Consider the following 19,643-nt stretch of genomic DNA (forward strand, 5'->3'; position numbering starts at 1 on the left):
GAGAGAGAGAGAGAGGGAGAGGGGCAGAGTTCCCATTCCCAGTCCGGGTGGGTCTGGATTCAGAGCTGGGTCACACTGGTTAACTCTGGTTCCCTCTCCACAGACCCTGTCCACCCTGGCTGAGTTTCTCCAGCAAATCTTGCGTTTTGTTCCAAGGTTTCGAGCTGCTGTCAGGACCTGTTTAGCCGACCCCTGTCTGTGCTCACATTGTCTTCCCGTTTTCCAAATCATCACCACACCTGGTGGGACACTCAGCTGCATATCCCAGTGTTTTCCTGAAGCTGGGAGACAGTGAGTTCCAGCTCCCCCCATCTTCCTGCTGACCACCTCCCCCACCCCCCACCCCCACCAATTATTGTAAATCTCTGCTATTCCTGATTATTGACGTCTTGGCCAATGGGGACCGATCCTCCCTGATCCACTTTGTTAAGGCCCCCCAGTCAAATCTCAGCTCAGCCTCCTCCATTCCAGTGGAAACAAGACCAGCCTACCCCACCTCCACCACCCCCCCCTCCTCAACCCCCTCTCCTCCTTGCTAACACTCTGTAGTCCCAAGGAAAAGATCCTGTGGGAATATCCCCTGCCCGCTCTCTCTCTCGAGAGAGATCCGGCCCTTCCCGACAAGGGCTCTACACACACGATTCTAACTCCGCTCTGACTAATCGTTCCTGCGGTTCCAGCTCCCAGCTCCTGTCACCTGGACCTTGGTTAACATTTGGAAATCTCCTTGTCGGCTGCCTCATCCACCTGTCCAGCCAACTTCAGGGACCTGTGGATATGGACTCGCTTCTCCTTCTCTTGCCTTGATGGTACCTACCATTCCGCTGTGTGTGTGTGTATGTGTGTGTGTGTGTGTGTGTGTGTGTGTGGTGCAGTTTGTGGGCTGTAAACCATATCTCTTGCCTTGTCGGCCTTTGTCAAGCACATGGACCTCCCTCTTTCCCGATTGAATTCCGTTACTTTAGCGATTTCAGCCCTGACGACACTTGGAACAAGGAATGATCCACACAAGGAGTCAGGAGCAAACACCCCTAGTCAAAGAGCCGATACAGAAGGCCCCCGGTTCCAATCTCCCGTGGAGCTCACCAACACACTCAAACCCCTTCCTTCCCTGTAAAGTGTGGTCGATACAAATGGGAAATGAAAAACTCCCCAGCGGGTGACTCTGCTCAGCCCGAAGAGAACAGGTCGTGGACCGCACAGCGATTCAATGCCCAGCTCACTAATACGAAGGAGGAAATAACAGCGATACACACCCCCCACACCCACACTCCCGGGGGGGAGGTCCTACCTGGACCACCTCAATGTAAAATGAGAGCTGGTGCTCGATACTGCATCAGCCCATGTCCAAAATGCAGCAAGACCTGGACATAACCAGGCTCGGGGCTGACAAGTGGCGAGTAACATTCACCCCACACAAGTGTCAGGCAATGACCATCTCCAACAAGAGAGAATCCAACCATCGCCGCTTGATGTTCAATGGCATTACCATCACTGAATCCCCCACTATCAACATCCTGGGGGTTACCATTGACCAGAAACTGAACTGGACCAGCCATATAAATACTGTGGCTACAAGAGCAGGTCAGAGGCTGGGAATCCTGCGGAGAGTCACTCACCTCCTGACTCCCCAAATCCTGTCCACCATCTACAAGGCACAAGTCAGGAGTGTGATGGGACACTCCCCACTTGCCTGCATGAGTTGCAGCTCCCACAACACTCAAGAAGCTCGACACCGTCCAGGACAAAGCAGCCCTGCTTGATCGGCCCTCCCACATCCACAAACATTCACTCCCTCCACCACCGACGCACAGTAGCAGCAGCGTGTGTACCATCTACAAGATGCACTGCAGCAACTCACCAAGGCTCCTTCGACAGCACCTTCCAAACCCACCACCTCTACCATCTAGAAGGACAAGGGCAGCAGAGAAATGGGAACAACAACACCTGGAAGTTAACCTCCGAGCCCCTCACCATCCTGACTTGGAAATATATTGGCGGTTCCTATATTGTTGCTGTGCTGTTAGCGAGGGAGTTCCAGGATTTTGTCCGTGGGGTGTAGGTACACCCACAGTGCTGTTAGCAAGGGAGTTCCAGGATTTTGTCCGTGTGGTATAGGTACACCCACAGCGCTGTTAGGAAGGGAGTTCAAGGATTTTGTCCTTGTGGCGTAGGTACACCCACGGCGCTGTTAGGGAGGGAGTTCCAGGATTTTGTCCCTTTGGTGTGGTTACACCCACGGCACTGTTAGTGAGGGAGTTCCAGGATTATGTCCGTGTGGTGTAGGTACACCCACAGCGCTGTTAGTGAGGGAGTTCCAGTATTTTGTCCGTGGGGTGTAGGTATAAGCACAGTGATGATAGGGAGGGAGTTTCAGGATTTTGTCCGTGTGGGGTAGGTACACCCACATTGCTGTTAGTGAGGGAGTTCCAGGATTTTGTCTGTGTGGTGTAGGTACACCCATGGCACTGTTAGGGAGGGAGTTCCAGGATTTTGTCCCCGTGTGGTGTAGGTACACCCATGGCACTGTTAGGGAGGGAGTTCCAGGATTTTGTCCGTGTGGTGTAGGTACACCCACGGCGCTGTTAGGGAGGGAGTTCCAGGATATTGTCCGTGTGGTGTAGGTACACCCACGGCGCTGTTAGGGAGTTCCAGGATTTTGTCCCTCTCGTGTAGGTACACCCACAGTGCTGTTAGGGAGGGAGTTCCAGGATTTTGTCCGTGTTGTGTAGGTACACCCACAGCGCTGTTAGGGAGGGAATTCCAGGATTTTGTCCGTGTGGTGTAGGTACACCCACAGCGCTGTTTGGGAGTTCCAGGATTTTGTCCCTTTGGTGTAGGTACACCCACAGTGCTGTTAGGGAGGGAGTTCCAGGATTTTGTCCGTGTGGTGTACGTACACCTACAGTGATGATAGGGAGGGAGTTCCAGGATTTTGTCCGTGTGGTGTAGGTACACCCACAGTGCTGTTAGGGAGGGAGTTCCAGGATTTTGTCCGTGTGGTGTAGGTACACCCACAGCGCTGTTAGGGAGGGAGTTCCAGGATTATGTCCGTGTGGTGTAGGTACACCCATAGCGCTGTTAGGGAGGGAGTTCCAGGATTCGGTCCGTGGGGTGTAGGTACACCCACAGCGCTGTTAGAGAGGTATTTCCAGGAATTTGTTCGTATGGTGTAGGTACACCCACAGCGCTGTTAGTGAGGTAGTTCCAGGATTTTGTCCCGTGTGGTGTAGGTACACCCACAGTGCTGTTAGGGTGGGAGTTCCAGGATTTTGTCCATGTGATGTAGGTACACCCACAGCGCTGTTAGGGAGGGAATTCCAGGATTTTGTCCGTGTGCTGTAGGTACACCCACAGTGCTGATAGGGAGGGTGTTCCAGGATTTTGTCCGTGTGTTGTAGGTACATCCACGGCGCTGTTAGGGAGGGAGTTCCAGGATTTTGTCCGTGTGGTGTAGGTACACCCACGGCGCTGTTAGGGAGGGAGTTCCAGGATTTTGTCCCCTTGGTGTAGGTACACCCACAGTGCTGTTAGGGAGGGAGTTCCAGGATTTTGTCACTGTTGTGTAGGTACACCCACAGCGCTGTTAGGGAGGGAGTTCCAGGATTTTGTCCCCTTGGTGTAGGTACACCCACAGTGCTGTTAGGGAGGGAGTTCCAGGATTTTGTCCCCTTGGTGTAGGTACACCCACAGCGCTGTTAGTGAGGGAGTTCCAGGATTCGGTCCGTGGGGTGTAGGTACACCCACAGCTCTGTTAGGGAGGGAGTTCCAGGATTTTGTCCGTGTGGTGTAGGTACACCCACAGCGCTGTTAGTGAGGGAGTTCCAGGATTCGGTCCGTGGGGTGTAGGTACACCCACAGCGCTGTTAGGGAGGGAGTTCCAGGATTTTGTCCCGTGTGGTGTAGGTACACTCACAGTGCTGTTAGGGAGAGAGTTCCAGGATTTTGTCCGTGTGGTGTAGGTACACCCACAGCGCTGTTAGTGAAGGAGTTCCAGGATTTTGTCCGTGTGGTTTAGGTACACCCACAGCGCTGTTAGGGAGTTCCAGGATTTTGTCTGTTTGGTGTAGGTACACCCACAGTGCTGTTAGTGAGGGAGTTCCAGGATATTGTCCGTGTGGTGTAGGTACACCCACGGCGCTGTTAGGGAGTTCCAGGATTTTGTCCTTTTGCTGTAGGTACACCCACAGCGCTGTTAGGGAGGGAATTCCAGGATTTTGTCCGTGTTGTGTAGGTACACCCACAGTGCTGTTAGGGAGGGAGTTCCAGGATATTGTCCGTGTGGTGTAGGTACACCCACAGCGCTGTTAGTGAGGGAGTTCCAGGATTTTCTCCGTGTGGTGTAGGTACACCCACAGCGCTGTTAGGGAGGGAGTTCCAGGATTTTGTCCGTGTTGTGTAGGTACACCCACAGCGCTGTTAGTGAAGGAGTTCCAGGATTTTGTCCGTGTGGTGTAGGTACACCCACAGCGCTGTTAGGGAGTTCCAGGATTTTGTCCGTGTGGTGTAGGTACACCCACAGCGCTGTTAGGGAGTTCCAGGATTTTGTCCGTGTGGTGTAGGTACACTCACGGTGCTGTTAGGGGGGGAGTTCCAGGATTTTGTCTGTGTGGTGTAGGTACACCGACAGCGCTGTTAGTGAGGGAGTTCCAGGATTTTGTCCTTGTGGTGAAGGTACACCCACAGCGCTGTTAGGGAGGGAGTTCCAGGATTTTGTCCCTGTGGTGTAGGTACACCCATAGCGCTGTTAGGGAGGGTGTTCCAGGAGTTTGTCCGTGTGGTGTAGGTACACCCACAGCGCTGTTAGTGAGGGAGTTCCAGGATTCGGTCCGTGTGGTGTAGGTACATCCATGGTGCTGTTAGGGAGGGAGTTCCAGGATTTTGTCCCCTTGGTGTAGGTACACCCACAGCGCTGTTAGTGAGGGAGTTCCAGGATTTTGTCCGTGTGTTGTAGGTACACCCACGGCGCTGTTAGGGAGGGAGTTCCAGGATTTTGTCCGTGTGGTGTAGGTACACCCACGGCGCTGTTAGGGAGGGAGTTCCAGGATTTTGTCCCCTTGGTGTAGGTACACCCACAGTGCTGTTAGGGAGGGAGTTCCAGGATTTTGTCACTGTTGTGTAGGTACACCCACAGCGCTGTTAGGGAGGGAGTTCCAGGATTTTGTCCCCTTGGTGTAGGTACACCCACAGTGCTGTTAGGGAGGGAGTTCCAGGATTTTGTCCCCTTGGTGTAGGTACACCCACAGTGCTGTTAGGGAGGGAGTTCCAGGATTCGGTCCGTGGGGTGTAGGTACACCCACAGCTCTGTTAGGGAGGGAGTTCCAGGATTTTGTCCGTGTGGTGTAGGTACACCCACAGCGCTGTTAGTGAGGGAGTTCCAGGATTCGGTCCGTGGGGTGTAGGTACACCCACAGCTCTGTTAGGGAGGGAGTTCCAGGATTTTGTCCGTGTGGTGTAGGTACACCCACAGCGCTGTTAGGGAGGGAGTTCCAGGATTTTGTCCCGTGTGGTGTAGGTACACTCACAGTGCTGTTAGGGAGAGAGTTCCAGGATTTTGTCCGTGTGGTGTAGGTACACCCACAGCGCTGTTAGTGAAGGAGTTCCAGGATTTTGTCCGTGTGGTTTAGGTACACCCACAGCGCTGTTAGGGAGTTCCAGGATTTTGTCTGTTTGGTGTAGGTACACCCACAGTGCTGTTAGTGAGGGAGTTCCAGGATATTGTCCGTGTGGTGTAGGTACACCCACGGCGCTGTTAGGGAGTTCCAGGATTTTGTCCTTTTGCTGTAGGTACACCCACAGTGCTGTTAGGGAGGGAGTTCCAGGATATTGTCCGTGTGGTGTAGGTACACCCACAGTGCTGTTAGGGAGGGAGTTCCAGGATATTGTCCGTGTGGTGTAGGTACACCCACAGCGCTGTTAGTGAGGGAGTTCCAGGATTTTCTCCGTGTGGTGTAGGTACACCCACAGCGCTGTTAGGGAGGGAGTTCCAGGATTTTGTCCGTGTGGTGTAGGTACACCCACAGCGCTGTTAGGGAGTTCCAGGATTTTGTCCGTGTGGTGTAGGTACACCCACAGCGCTGTTAGGGAGTTCCAGGATTTTGTCTGTGTGGTGTAGGTACACCGACAGCGCTGTTAGTGAGGGAGTTCCAGGATTTTGTCCTTGTGGTGAAGGTACACCCACAGCGCTGTTAGGGAGGGAGTTCCAGGATTTTGTCCCTGTGGTGTAGGTACACCCATAGCGCTGTTAGGGAGGGTGTTCCAGGAGTTTGTCCGTGTGGTGTAGGTACACCCACAGCGCTGTTAGTGAGGGAGTTCCAGGATTCGGTCCGTGTGGTGTAGGTACATCCATGGTGCTGTTAGGGAGGGAGTTCCAGGATTTTGTCCCCTTGGTGTAGGTACACCCACAGCGCTGTTAGTGAGGGAGTTCCAGGATTTTGTCCATGTGGTGTAGGTACACCCACAGCGCTGTTAGGGAGGGAGTTCCAGGATTTTGCCCCTGTGGTGTAGGTACACCCACAGCGCTGTTAGGGAGGGAGTTCCAGGATTTTGTCCATGTGGTGTAGGTACACCCACAGCGCTGTTAGGGAGGTAGTTCCAGGATTTTGCCCCTGTGGTGTAGGTACACCCACGGTGCTGTTAGTGAGGGAGTTCCAGGATTCGGTCCGTGTGGTGAAGGTACACCCACAGCGCTGTTAGGGAGGGAGTTCCAGGATTTTGTCCGTGTGGTGTAGGTACACCCACCGTGCTGTTAGCGAGGGAGTTCCAGGATTTTGTCCCCTTGGTGTAGGTACACCCACGGCGCTGTTAGGGAGGGAGTTCCAGGATTTTGTCCGTGTGGTGTAGGTACATCCATGGTGCTGTTAGTGAGGGAGTTCCAGGATTCGGTCCGTGTGGTGTAGGTACACCCACAGCGCTGTTAGGGAGGCAGTTCCAGGATTTTGTCCATGTGGTGTAGGTACACCCACAGCGCTGTTAGGGAGGGAGTTCCAGGATTTTGTCCGTGTGGTGTAGGTACACCCACAGCGCTGTTAGGGAGGGAGTTCCAGGATTTTGTCCGTGTGGTGTAGGTACACCCGCAGCGCTGTTAGGGAGGGAGTTCCAGGATTTTGTCCGTGTGGTGTAGGTACACCCACAGCGCTGTTAGTGAAGGAGTTCCAGGATTTTGTCCGTGTGGTTTAGGTACACCCACAGCGCTGTTAGGGAGTTCCAGGATTTTGTCCGTTTGGTGTAGGTACACCCACAGCGCTGTTAGGGAGGGTGTTCCAGGATTTTGTCCGTGTGGTGTAGGTACACCCACAGTGCTGTTAGGGAGGGAGTTCCAGGATTTTGTCCCGTGTGGTGTAGGTACACTCACGGTGCTGTTAGTGAGGGAGTTCCAGCATTTTGTCCCGTGTGGTGTACGTACACCCACAGTGCTGTTAGGGTGGGAGTTCCAGGATTTTGTCCGTGTGGTGTAGGTACACCCACAGTGCTGTTAGGGAGGGAGTTCCAGGATTTTGTCCGTGTTGTGTAGGTACACCCACAGCGCTGTTAGGGAGGGAGTTCCAGGATTTTGTCCGTGTGGTGTAGGTACACCCACAGCGCTGTTAGGGAGGGAGATCCAGTAATTTGTCCCGTGTGGTGTAGGTACACCCACAGCGCTGTTAGTGAAGGAGTTCCAGGATTTTGTCCGTGTGGTGTAGGTACACCCACAGTGCTGTTAGGGTGGGAGTTCCAGGATTTTGTCCGTGTGGTGTAGGTACACCCACAGCGCTGTCAGAGAGGGATTTCCAGGAATTTTATCCGTGTGGTGTAGGTACACCCACAGCGCTGTTAGGGAGGGTGTTCCAGGATTTTGTCCGTGTGGTGTAGGTACACCCACAGTGCTGTTAGGGAGGGAGTTCCAGGATTTTGTCCGTGTGGTGTAGGTACACCCACAGCGCTGTTAGGGAGGGTGTTCCAGGATTTTGTCCGTGTGGTGTAGGTACACCCACAGCGCTGTCAGAGAGGGATTTCCAGGAACTTTATCCGTGTGGTGTAGTTACCCCCACAGCGCTGTTAGGGAGGGAGTTCCAGGATTTTGTCCGTGTGGTGTAGGTACACCCGCAGCGCTGTTAGGGAGGGAGTTCCAGGATTTTGTCCCCGTGTGGTGTAGGTACACCCACGGCGCTGTTAGGGTGGGAGTTCCAGGATTTTGTCCGTGTGGTGTAGGTACACCCAAAGTGCTGTTAGGGAGGGAGTTCCAGGATTATGTCCGTGTGGTGTAGGTACACCCACAGCGCTGTTAGGGAGTTCCAGGATTTTGTCCGTGTTGTGTAGGTACATCCATGGTGCTGTTAGGGAGGGTGTTCCAGGATTTTGTCCCCGTGTGGTGTAGGTACACCCACAGCGCTGTTAGGGAGGGAGTTCCAGGATTTTGTCCCCGTGTGGTGTAGGTACACCCACGGCGCTGTTAGGGAGGGAGTTCCAGGATTTTGTCCGTGTGGTGTAGGTACACCCACAGTGCTGTTAGGGTGGGAGTTCCAGCATTTTGTCCGTGTGGTGTAGGTACACCCACAGCGCTGTTAGGGAGTCCCAGGATTTTTCCCCTTTGGTGTAGGTACACCGACGGCGCTGTTAGGGAGTTTCAGGATTTTGTCCATGTGGCGTAGGTACACCCACAGCGCTGTTAGGGAGGGAGTTCCAGGATTCGGTCCGTGTGGTGTAGGTACACCCACAGCGCTGTTAGGGAGGCAGTTCCAGGATTTTGTCCGTGTGGTGTAGGTACACCCGCAGCGCTGTTAGGGAGGGAGTTCCAGGATTTTGTCCGTGTGGTGTAGGTACACCCACAGCGCTGTTAGTGAAGGAGTTCCAGGATTTTGTCCGTGTGGTTTAGGTACACCCACAGCGCTGTCAGAGAGGGATTTCCAGGAATTTTATCCGTGTGGTGTAGTTACCCCCACAGCGCTTTTAGGGAGGGAGTTCCAGGATTTTGTCCGTGTGGTGTAGGTACACCCACAGTGCTGTTAGGGAGGGAGTTCCAGGATTTTGTCCGTGTGGTGTAGGTACACCCACAGCGCTGTTAGGGAGGGTGTTCCAGGATTTTGTCCGTGTGGTGTAGGTACACCCACAGCGCTGTCAGAGAGGGATTTCCAGGAACTTTATCCGTGTGGTGTAGTTACCCCCACAGCGCTGTTAGGGAGGGAGTTCCAGGATTTTGTCCGTGTGGTGTAGGTACACCCGCAGCGCTGTTAGGGAGGGAGTTCCAGGATTTTGTCCCCGTGTGGTGTAGGTACACCCACGGCGCTGTTAGGGTGGGAGTTCCAGGATTTTGTCCGTGTGGTGTAGGTACACCCACAGTGCTGTTAGGGAGGGAGTTCCAGGATTATGTCCGTGTGGTGTAGGTACACCCACAGCGCTGTTAGGGAGTTCCAGGATTTTGTCCGTGTTGTGTAGGTACATCCATGGTGCTGTTAGGGAGGGTGTTCCAGGATTTTGTCCCCGTGTGGTGTAGGTACACCCACAGCGCTGTTAGGGAGGGAGTTCCAGGATTTTGTCCGTGTGGTGTAGGTACACCCACAGTGCTGTTAGGGTGGGAGTTCCAGCATTTTGTCCGTGTGGTGTAGGTACACCCACAGCGCTGTTAGGGAGTCCCAGGATTTTTCCCCTTTGGTGTAGGTACACCGACGGCGCTGTTAGGGAGTTTCAGGATTTTGTCCGTGTGGTGTAGGTACACCCACAGTGCTGTTAGGGAGGGAGTTCCAGGATTTTGTCCCCGTGTGGTGTAGGTACACCCACAGTGCTGTTAGGGAGGCAGTTCCAGGATTTTGTCCGTGTGGTGTAGGTACACCCGCAGCGCTGTTAGGGAGGGAGTTCCAGGATTTTGTCCGTGTGGTGTAGGTACACCCACAGCGCTGTTAGGGAGTTCCAGGATTTTGTCCGTTTGGTGTAGGTACACCCACAGCGCTGTTAGGGAGGGAGTTCCAGGATTTTGTCCGTTTGGTGTAGGTACACCCTCAGCGCTGTTAGGGAGGGAGTTCCAGGATTTTGTCCCCGTGTGGTGTAGGTAAACCCACAGTGCTGTTAGTGAGGGAGTTCCAGGATTTTGTCCGTTTGGTGTAGGTACACCCACAGCGCTGTTAGGGAGGGAGTTCCAGGATTTTGTCCCCGTGTGGTGTAGGTACACCCACAGCGCTGTTAGGGAGGGAGTTCCAGGATTTTGTCCGTGTGGTGTAGGTACACCCACAGCGCTGTTAGGGAGGGAGTTCCAGTATTTTGTCCGTGTGGTGTAGGTACACCCACGGTGCTGTTAGGGAGGGAGTTCCAGGATTTTGTCCGTGTGGTGTAGGTACACCCACAGTGCTGTTAGGGAGGGAGTTCCAGGATTTTGTCCGTGTGGTGTAGGTACACCCACAGCGCTGTTAGGCAGTCTCATGTTGGTATTTTCACTGGGGTCGGGAACCAGAGATCCAGGGAAATGCTCTAGGGTTCGGGAGACAAATCCCACCACAGCAGATGGTGAAATTTGAATTCAAGGAAATCTGGAACGTGGGTTTGTAAACGTGCGTTGTAGGGGTTGGGGGAGTGGGGTGGGGAAAGTGGGGAGGGGGAGGGGGAGTGGGAGGGGGAGGGGGAGTGGGGAGGGGGAGGGGGAGGGGGAGGGGGAGGGGGAGTGGGGAGGGGGAGTGGGAGTGGGAGGGGGAGTGGGGAGGGGGAGGGGGAGGGGGAGGGGGAGGGGGAGGGGGAGGGGGAGGGGGAGGGGGAGTGGGGAGGGGGAGTGGGAGGGTGAGGAGGAGGGGTGTTGAGGGAGGGGTGAGGGGGAGGGGTGTTGAGGGAGGGGTGTTGAGGGAGGGGTGTTGAGGGAGGGGTGTTGAGGGAGGGGTGTTGAGGGAGGGTGAGGGGGAGGGGTGTTGAGGGAGGGGTGTTGAGGGAGGGATGAGGGGGAGGGGTGTTGAGGGTGGGGTGTTGAGGGAGGGGTGTTGAGGGAGGGTGAGGGGGAGGGGTGTTGAGGGTGGGGTGTTGAGGGAGGGGTGTTGAGGGAGGGATGAGGGGGAGGGGTGTTGAGGGAGGGGTGTTGAGGGAGGGGTGTTGAGGGAGGGATGAGGGGGAGGGGTGAGGGGGAGGGGTGTTGAGGGAGGGGTGTTGAGGGAGGGGTGTTGAGGGAGGGGTGTTGAGGGAGGGGTGAGGGGGAGGGGTGTTGAGGGAGGGGGTGAGGAGGAGGGGTGTTGAGGGAGGGGTGAGGGGGAGGGTTGTTGAGGGAGGGGTGTTGAGGGAGGGGTGTTGAGGGAGGGGTGTTGAGGGAGGGGTGTTGCGGGAGGGGTGTTGAGGGAGGGGTGAGGGGGAGGGGTGTTGAGGGAGGGGTGAGGGGGAGGGGTGTTGAGGGAGGGGTGTTGAGGGAGGGGTGTTGAGGGAGGGATGAGGGGGAGGGGTGTTGAGGGAGGGGTGTTGAGGGAGGGGGTGGGGGAGAGGAAGGGGGGAGGGGTGTTGAGGGAGGGGTGAGGGGGAGGGGTGTTGAGGGAGGGGTGTTGAGGGAGGGATGAGGGGGAGGGGTGTTGAGGGAGGGGTGTTGAGGGTGGGGTGTTGAGGGAGGGATGAGGGGGAGGGGTGTTGAGGGAGGGATGAGGGGGAGGGGTGTTGAGGGAGGGGTGTTGAGGGAGGGGTGTTGAGGGAGGGGTGTTGAGGGAGGGGTGTTGAGGGAGGGGTGTTGAGGGAGGGGTGAGGGGGAGGGGTGTTGAGGGAGGGGTGAGGGGGAGGGGTGTTGAGGAAGGGGTGTTGAGGGAGGGGTGTTGAGGGAGGGATGAGGGGGAGGGTTGTTGAGGGAGGGGTGAGGGGGAGGGGTGTTGAGGAAGGGGTGTTGAGGGAGGGGTGTTGAGGGAGGGGTGTTGAGGGAGGGGTGTTGAGGGAGGGGTGTTGAGGGAGGGGTGAGGGGGAGGGGTGTTGAGGGAGGGGTGAGGGGGAGGGGTGTTGAGGAAGGTGTGTTGAGGGAGGGGTGTTGAGGGAGGGATGAGGGGGAGGGGTGTTGAGGGAGGGGTGTTGAGGGAGGGGGTGGGGGAGAGGAAGGGGGGAGGGGTGTTGAGGGAGGGGTGAGGGGTGTTGAGGGAGGGGTGTTGAGGGAGGGGTGTTGAGGGAGGGATGAGGGGGAGGGGTGTTGAGGGAGGGGTGTTGAGGGTGGGGTTTTGAGGGTGGGGTGTTGAGGGAGGGATGAGGGGGAGGGGTGTTGAGGGAGGGATGAGGGGGAGGGGTGTTGAGGGAGGGATGAGGGGGAGGGGTGTTGAGGGAGGGGTGTTGAGGGAGGGGTGTTGAGGGAGGGATGAGGGGGAGGGGTGTTGAGGGAGGGGTGTTGAGGGAGGGGTGTTGAGGGAGGGGTGTTGAGGGAGGGGTGTTGAGGGAGGGATGAGGGGGAGGGGTGTTGAGGGAGGGGTGAGGGGGAGGGGTGTTGAGGGAGGGGTGTTGAGGGAGGGGTGAGGGGGAGGGGTGTTGAGGGAGGGGTGTTGAGGGAGGGATGAGGGGGAGGGGTGTTGAGGGAGGGGTGTTGAGGGAGGGGTGAGGGGGAGGGGTGTTGAGGGAGGGGTGTTGAGGGAGGGGTGAGGGGGAGGGGTGTTGAGGGAGGGGTGTTGAGGGAGGGATGAGGGGGAGGGGTGTTGAGGGAGGGGTGAGGGGGAGGGGTGTTGAAGGAGGGGTGTTGAGGGAGGGATGAGGGGGAGGGGTGTTGAGGGAGGGGTGTTGAGGGTATGGTGTTGAGGGAGGGATGAGGGGGAGGGGTGTTGAGGGAGGGGTGTTGAGGGTGGGGTGTTGAGGGAGGGATGAGGGGGAGGGGTGTTGAGGGTGGGGTGTTGAGGGAGGGGTGTTGAGGGAGGGATGAGGGGGAGGGGTGTTGAGGGTATGGTGTTGAGGGAGGGGTGAGGGGGAGGGGTGTTGAGGGAGGGGGTGAGGAGGAGGGGTGTTGAGGGAGGGGTGTTGAGGGAGGGGTGTTGAGGGAGGGATGAGGGGGAGGGGTGTTGAGGGAGGGGTGTTGAGGGTGGGGTGTTGAGGGAGGGATGAGGGGGAGGGGTGTTGAGGGAGGGGTGTTGAGGGAGGGGTGTTGAGGGAGGGGTGTTGAGGGAGGGGTGTTGAGGGAGGGATGAGGGGGAGGGGTGTTGAGGGAGGGGTGTTGAGGGTGGGGTGTTGAGGGAGGGATGAGGGGGAGGGGTGTTGAGGGTGGGGTGTTGAGGGTGGGGTGTTGAGGGAGGGGTGTTGAGGGTGAGGGGTGTTGAGGGAGGGGTGAGGGGGAGGGATGTTGAGGGAGGGGTGAGGGGGAGGGGTGTTGAGGGAGGGGGTGAGGGGGAAGAGGGAGGGGGGAGGGGTGATTCCTGCTAGATCCCGGTTGCCAGACGGGAAATGGAGGGGGAAATGTCCTGGGACAGAGGGAAATCCGGAAACTCCCTGAACCCGGTCACCCTGTGGACCCTGTCCCACATTCCCAGGGCCGCCTTCGGCACAGTGATCCCGGGAATGTCAGGGGAGCGATGGGAGGGCGGTGGGGGGGTGGGGGTGGGGTCTGTCAATCCGCGTGTGGGGCCAGCGGACAGGTGATGGAGAGCTGTCTCTATCTATGTTGTGTGTGTGTGTGTGGGGGGGCGGGGGCGGGGGCGGGGGCGCGGGGAGGAGGAGGGAGCGGGGTAAGGTGATTCCACAAGCTGAATGGTGAGTTTCGGCTATCTAAGCCCCCACCACCCACCCCTTTAATGGTGACCAGCGTCCCCCCATCAGAGCTGCTGTGAGATGATGGGCTCGGACCTTCATGGAGGATTCCCTTGAACGACTCCCTTAACTGGAGGGTGTTGGCTGACCAGAGAGGCTGGGTGACCCTGAGCCCGAACCCCTGGAGATTTAGCTTGGGCACAGAACACAACCGGGAAGGCAAGACCCTTCTCAAGAGCTCGATCTCAGGGGCGTTGGAGCAAGCCCTGCTGCAGATGTGCAGGGCTTTGGTGAGACCACGTCTGGAATAGTGAGCTCAGCTTCGCTCTCCCTATTTAAGGAAGGATATGTCAGCGCTGGAGGCTGCCGGGTGAAAGCCTACCAGGTTGGTGCTACTCAAATATGAGGTCAAGTAGGGCTGGCCCTTTACTCCCTGGAGCTCTTGCAGAGTAAGAGGGGAATCTGATGGTAAGGTGCGATATCCTGAAGGGGCTTCACGCGGGTAGGCACGTAGAGACAATTTCAACGAGTCTGAAACGCAGGGGACGGACTCAAGATGAGGGGCTGAGGGGTATTGGCAACTGGGGTGGGAGGGGCAGCAGTGAATGGTAGAGCAGGCGCCGAGGAGAATTTGGGGAACCTCCTCAGGTAAGAGACTCTTGCAGCATCTCCAAATGACACTGAATATTCGCCTTGCCCATGGGGCTGGAGAGTGGGGTTTGAACCCCCAATCTGGGGGCAGGGTGGGGGTGGGTGGGGGATGTGGTGGGGGATGTGAGGGAGGCTCTGGGAGACAGGGCTGACAGTTCAATCTGAGTTTGATAATGTTCCTTGTGCTGGTCGGACACACCGGATGCCATTCCAGTCGAATGTGTTGATCTAGGCTCTTTTGCTGATCCACACTCCCTCATTCTCTGCTCCTTTGCTCTCTGTCCAATGAGAAATTCCCACCAGCTGATGATTCAGACATTTCAGCCTCTTACACAATCTTACACTGTTGAATCGGCATTTTATTTGTCTGCTGTTAATCCCGAGGCCCCCAATTCTTGCGCTCGAAGCCAGTGTATAAAAGGCAGGAGGGGTTGGTTAAACGTTATGTAGCGGATTCTCTCACCACCACAACAGGACACAGAGGATCAGCAGCACCAGACCTGGTAACTACACATTTTCTACTTTTCTTTGTCAGGATCCACAGGTCCCAGAGATGTGCCTGGGTCAGTGGGAGATGATGGGGGTCAGGGTGGGGGGAGGGGTGGTTTGGAATGGTTGTTTTCACTGAGTTAGTAATACCGAAACCCCAGGTTAATGTTCCGAGGGATCTGGGTTCAAATCTGACCCTGGCGGCTGGTGGAATTTAAATTCAATTACTGAAGTGAGTCCCGCTGGTGGTGACCAGGGGGAATGATCATGAATCTGGCCCTTCAGAGGAGGGAATCTGCTGTCCTTATCTGGTCTACCTTACCGCTGGCCGTTCGGTTGAGGGGGAGTTAGGGTTTGGACAACAGAAGAGGTTCATCACCCACAGCTCCTGGTCTCCGGAGGCCAGTCTGTCAGCGGGGTGCCCCTGGGCAGGCCAGAAAGAGCACTGGAAGATCCCATGTTCCCCTATGGCCTTCCTGCTGAGCAAGCTGCTCTAACCCAGTCCCACACCAAACAGCAGGAATGTCCTAGTCTCCCACCCAGCCTGTGACAGGGGACAGAGGTCACCAGTGGTGAGGGAAAGGGCAACTTAACTCAGGGCTTCTGGGTTGAAGGTGGGAAGAGGGGCAGGGGTGGTGGGTGGCGGTGGTGTAAGTTTGGTGAACGAGGAGGCAGAAGAGGCCCTTCGGCCCATCGAGTCCGCACCGACACCCGACCTACCCGCTGACCGGCACTTGGACCATAGCCAAAGGACGAAGCAGGGAGGAGAAGGGCCAAAGAGCAGGAGGTGAATGGAGAGAAAGACGAGGGTGGGGGAAGAGGTTGGGAGGCATTAAGTGTCTGTCCGAGGGGTAATGGGTAGGAATATTGTGAGTCAAGGGACAATATCAAAGGAGGTAGGGAGGTAAACACTGGCTGATGACATAAAGAGGCTGTTAAAGGATCAGGGAACACGCGGCGATGGGACAAGGATATGGCAAATGGAATATTGGTGGAGAAATTTGAATTCATCCACTGCGCTGGGAGACATGTAAAACCAACAGGGGACAATATCATGTACTTATCGGGTCAGATTCACTAAAATAGCAACTGTCAAACTGTCCTGATTAGTACCAGAGGAAAAGCTTCAATGGTACTAAATCTCTCTCATCAGACAAGCCCAACTTGTGTACAGCCGAGCTGCTATCTATAAAACAGAAAGAGGGTTAGCAGCTAACAGACTGTTTAGAAATAATCCTAGTCAGAGAGATTTTGTGATCAGTGCACATGGATGACAAACAGAGAGCCGGCGTGGTCAACAAACAATAAGGAGAGCAAATTACATGTGGGCAAGGGGGTTGAGGTAATGTCTACAGTGCTCCTAGCGCTGACCCTGGGGAACACCACTGTCTACAGTGCTCCTAACACTGACCCCTGGGGAACACCACTGTCTACAGTGCTCCTTACACTGACCCCTGGGGAACACCACTGTCTACAGTGCTCCTAGCGCTGACCCTGGCGAACACCACTGTCTACAGTGCTCCTAACACTGACCCCTGGGGAACACCACTGTCTACAGTGCTCCTTACACTGACCCCTGGGGAACACCACTGTCTACAGTGCTCCTAGCACTGACCCCTGGCGAACACCACTGTCGACAGTGCTCCTAGCACTGACCCCTGGGTAACACCACTGTCTACAGTGCACCTAACACTGACCCCTGGAGGACACCACTGTCTACAGTGCTCCTTACACTGACACCTGGGGAACACCACTGTCTACAGTGCTCCCAGCACTGACCCCTGGGGAACACCACTGTCTACAGTGCTCCTAACACTGACCCCTGGAGGACACCACTGTCTACAGTGCTCCTTACACTGACCCCTGGGGAACACCACTGTCTACAGTGCTCCTAGCACTGACCCCTGGGGAACACCACTGTCTACAGTGCTCCTAGCTCTGACCCCTGGGGAACACCACTGTCTATAGTGCTCCTAGCACTGACCCCTGGGGAACACCACTGTCTACAGTGCTCCTAACACTGACCCCTGGGGAACACCACTGTCTACAGTGCTCCTAACACTGACCCCTGGGGTACACCACTGTCTACAGTGCTCCTAGCACTGACCCCTGGGGAACACCACTGTCTACAGTGCTCCTAACACTGACCCCTGGGGAACACCACTGTCTACAGTGCTCCCAGCACTGACCCCTGGGGAACACCACTGTCTACAGTGCCCCTAGCACTGACCCTTGGGGAACACCTCTGTCGACAGTGCTCCTGGCACTGACCCCTGGGGAACACCACTGTCTACATTGCTCCTAGCACTGACCCCTGGGGAACACCACTGTCTACAGTGCTCCTAACACAGACCCCTGGAGGACACCACTGTCTACAGTGCTCCTTACACTGACCCCTGGAGGACACCACTGTCTACAGTGCTCCTAGCACTGACCCCTGGGGAACACCACTGTCTACAGTGCTCCTAGCACTGACCCCTGGGGAACACCACTGTCTACAGTGCTCCTAGCACTGACCCCTGGGGAACACCACTGTCTACAGTGCTCCTAACACTGACCCCTGGGGAGCACCACTGTCTACAATGCACCTAGCACTGACCCCTGGGGAACACCACTGTCTACAGTGCTCCTAACACTGACCCCTGGGGAACACCACTGTCTACAGTGCTCCTGGCACTGACCCCTGGGGAACACCACTGTCTACAGTGCTCCTTACACTGACCCCTGGGGAACACCACTGTCTACAGTGCTCCTAGCACTGACCCCTGGGGAACACCACTGTCTACAGTGTTCCTAGCACTGACCCCTGGGGAACACCACTGTCTACAGTGCTCCTAACACTGACCCCTGGGGAACACCACTGTCTACAGTGCTCCTGGCACTGACCCCAGGGGAACACCACTGTCTACAGTGCTCCTTACACTGACCACTGGGGAACACCACTGTCTACAGTGCTCCTAGCACTGACCCCTGGGGAACACCACTGTCTACAGTGCTCCTAACACTGACCCCTGGGGAGCACCACTGTCTACAATGCACCTAGCACTGACCCCTGGGGAACACCACTGTCTACATTGCTCCTAGCACTGACCCCTGGGGAACACCACTGTCTACAGTGCTCCTAACACAGACCCCTGGAGGACACCACTGTCTACAGTGCTCCTTACACTGACCCCTGGAGGACACCACTGTCTACAGTGCTCCTAGCACTGACCCCTGGGGAACACCACTGTCTACAGTGCGCCAAACACTGACCCCTGGGTAACACCACTGTCTACAGTGCTCCTAGCACTGACTCCTGGGGAACTCCGCTGTCTAGAGTGTTCCTAGCACTGACCCCTGTGTAACAACACTGTCTGCAGTGCTCCTAGCACTGACTCCTGGGGAACTCCGCTGTCTAGAGTGTTCCTAGCACTGACCCCAGGGTAACACCACTGTCTACAGTGCTCCTAACACTGACCCCTGGGGAACACCACTGTCTACAGTGCTCCTGGCACTGACCCCAGGGGAACACCACTGTCTACAGTGCTCCTTACACTGACCCCTGGGGAACACCACTGTCTACAGTGCTCCTAGCACTGACCCCTGGGGAACACCACTGTCTACAGTGCTCCTAACACTGACCCCTGGGGAGCACCACTGTCTACAATGCACCTAGCACTGACCCCTGGGGAACACCACTGTCTACATTGCTCCTAGCACTGACCCCTGGGGAACACCACTGTCTACAGTGCTCCTAACACAGACCCCTGGAGGACACCACTGTCTACAGTGCTCCTTACACTGACCCCTGGAGGACACCACTGTCTACAGTGCTCCTAGCACTGACCCCTGGGGAACACCACTGTCTACAGTGCTCCTAGCACTGACCCCTGGGGAACACCACTGTCTACAGTGCTCCTAGCACTGACCCCTGGGGAACACCACTGTCTACAGTGCTCCTAGCACTGACCCCTGGGGAACACCACTGTCTACAGTGCTCCTAACACTGACCCCTGGGGAGCACCACTGTCTACAATGCACCTAGCACTGACCCCTGGGGAACACCACTGTCTACAGTGCTCCTAACACTGACCCCTGGGGAACACCACTGTCTACAGTGCTCCCAGCACTGACCCCTGGGGAACACCACTGTCTACAGTGCCCCTAGCACTGACCCTTGGGGAACACCTCTGTCGACAGTGCTCCTGGCACTGACCCCTGGGGAACACCACTGTCTACATTGCTCCTAGCACTGACCCCTGGGGAACACCACTGTCTACAGTGCTCCTAACACAGACCCCTGGAGGACACCACTGTCTACAGTGCTCCTTACACTGACCCCTGGAGGACACCACTGTCTACAGTGCTCCTAGCACTGACCCCTGGGGAACACCACTGTCTACAGTGCTCCTAGCACTGACCCCTGGGGAACACCACTGTCTACAGTGCTCCTAGCACTGACCCCTGGGGAACACCACTGTCTACAGTGCTCCTAACACTGACCCCTGGGGAGCACCACTGTCTACAATGCACCTAGCACTGACCCCTGGGGAACACCACTGTCTACAGTGCTCCTAACACTGACCCCTGGGGAACACCACTGTCTACAGTGCTCCTGGCACTGACCCCTGGGGAACACCACTGTCTACAGTGCACCTAACACTGACCCCTGGAGGACACCACTGTCTACAGTGCTCCTTACACTGACACCTGGGGAACACCACTGTCTACAGTGCTCCCAGCACTGACCCCTGGGGAACACCACTGTCTACAGTGCTCCTAGCACTGACCCCTGGAGGACACCACTGTCTACAGTGCTCCTTACACTGACCCCTGGGGAACACCACTGTCTACAGTGCTCCTAGCACTGACCCCTGGGGAAC

The 19,643-nt window shown here is 56.4% G+C and overlaps 1 protein-coding gene across 1 annotated transcript in view; it reads left to right on the forward strand.

Moving 5' to 3' along the window:
• LOC121269329 (beta-crystallin B1-like) overlaps window positions 1-19,643 on the forward strand; it is a 166,771-nt gene that overhangs the window by 129,874 nt on the left and 17,254 nt on the right. The gene's annotated exons all lie outside the window — the stretch shown is intronic.

The sequence above is a fragment of the Carcharodon carcharias genome, chromosome 24, assembly GCF_017639515.1.
Source record: "Carcharodon carcharias isolate sCarCar2 chromosome 24, sCarCar2.pri, whole genome shotgun sequence".
NCBI lineage: Eukaryota > Metazoa > Chordata > Chondrichthyes > Lamniformes > Lamnidae > Carcharodon > Carcharodon carcharias.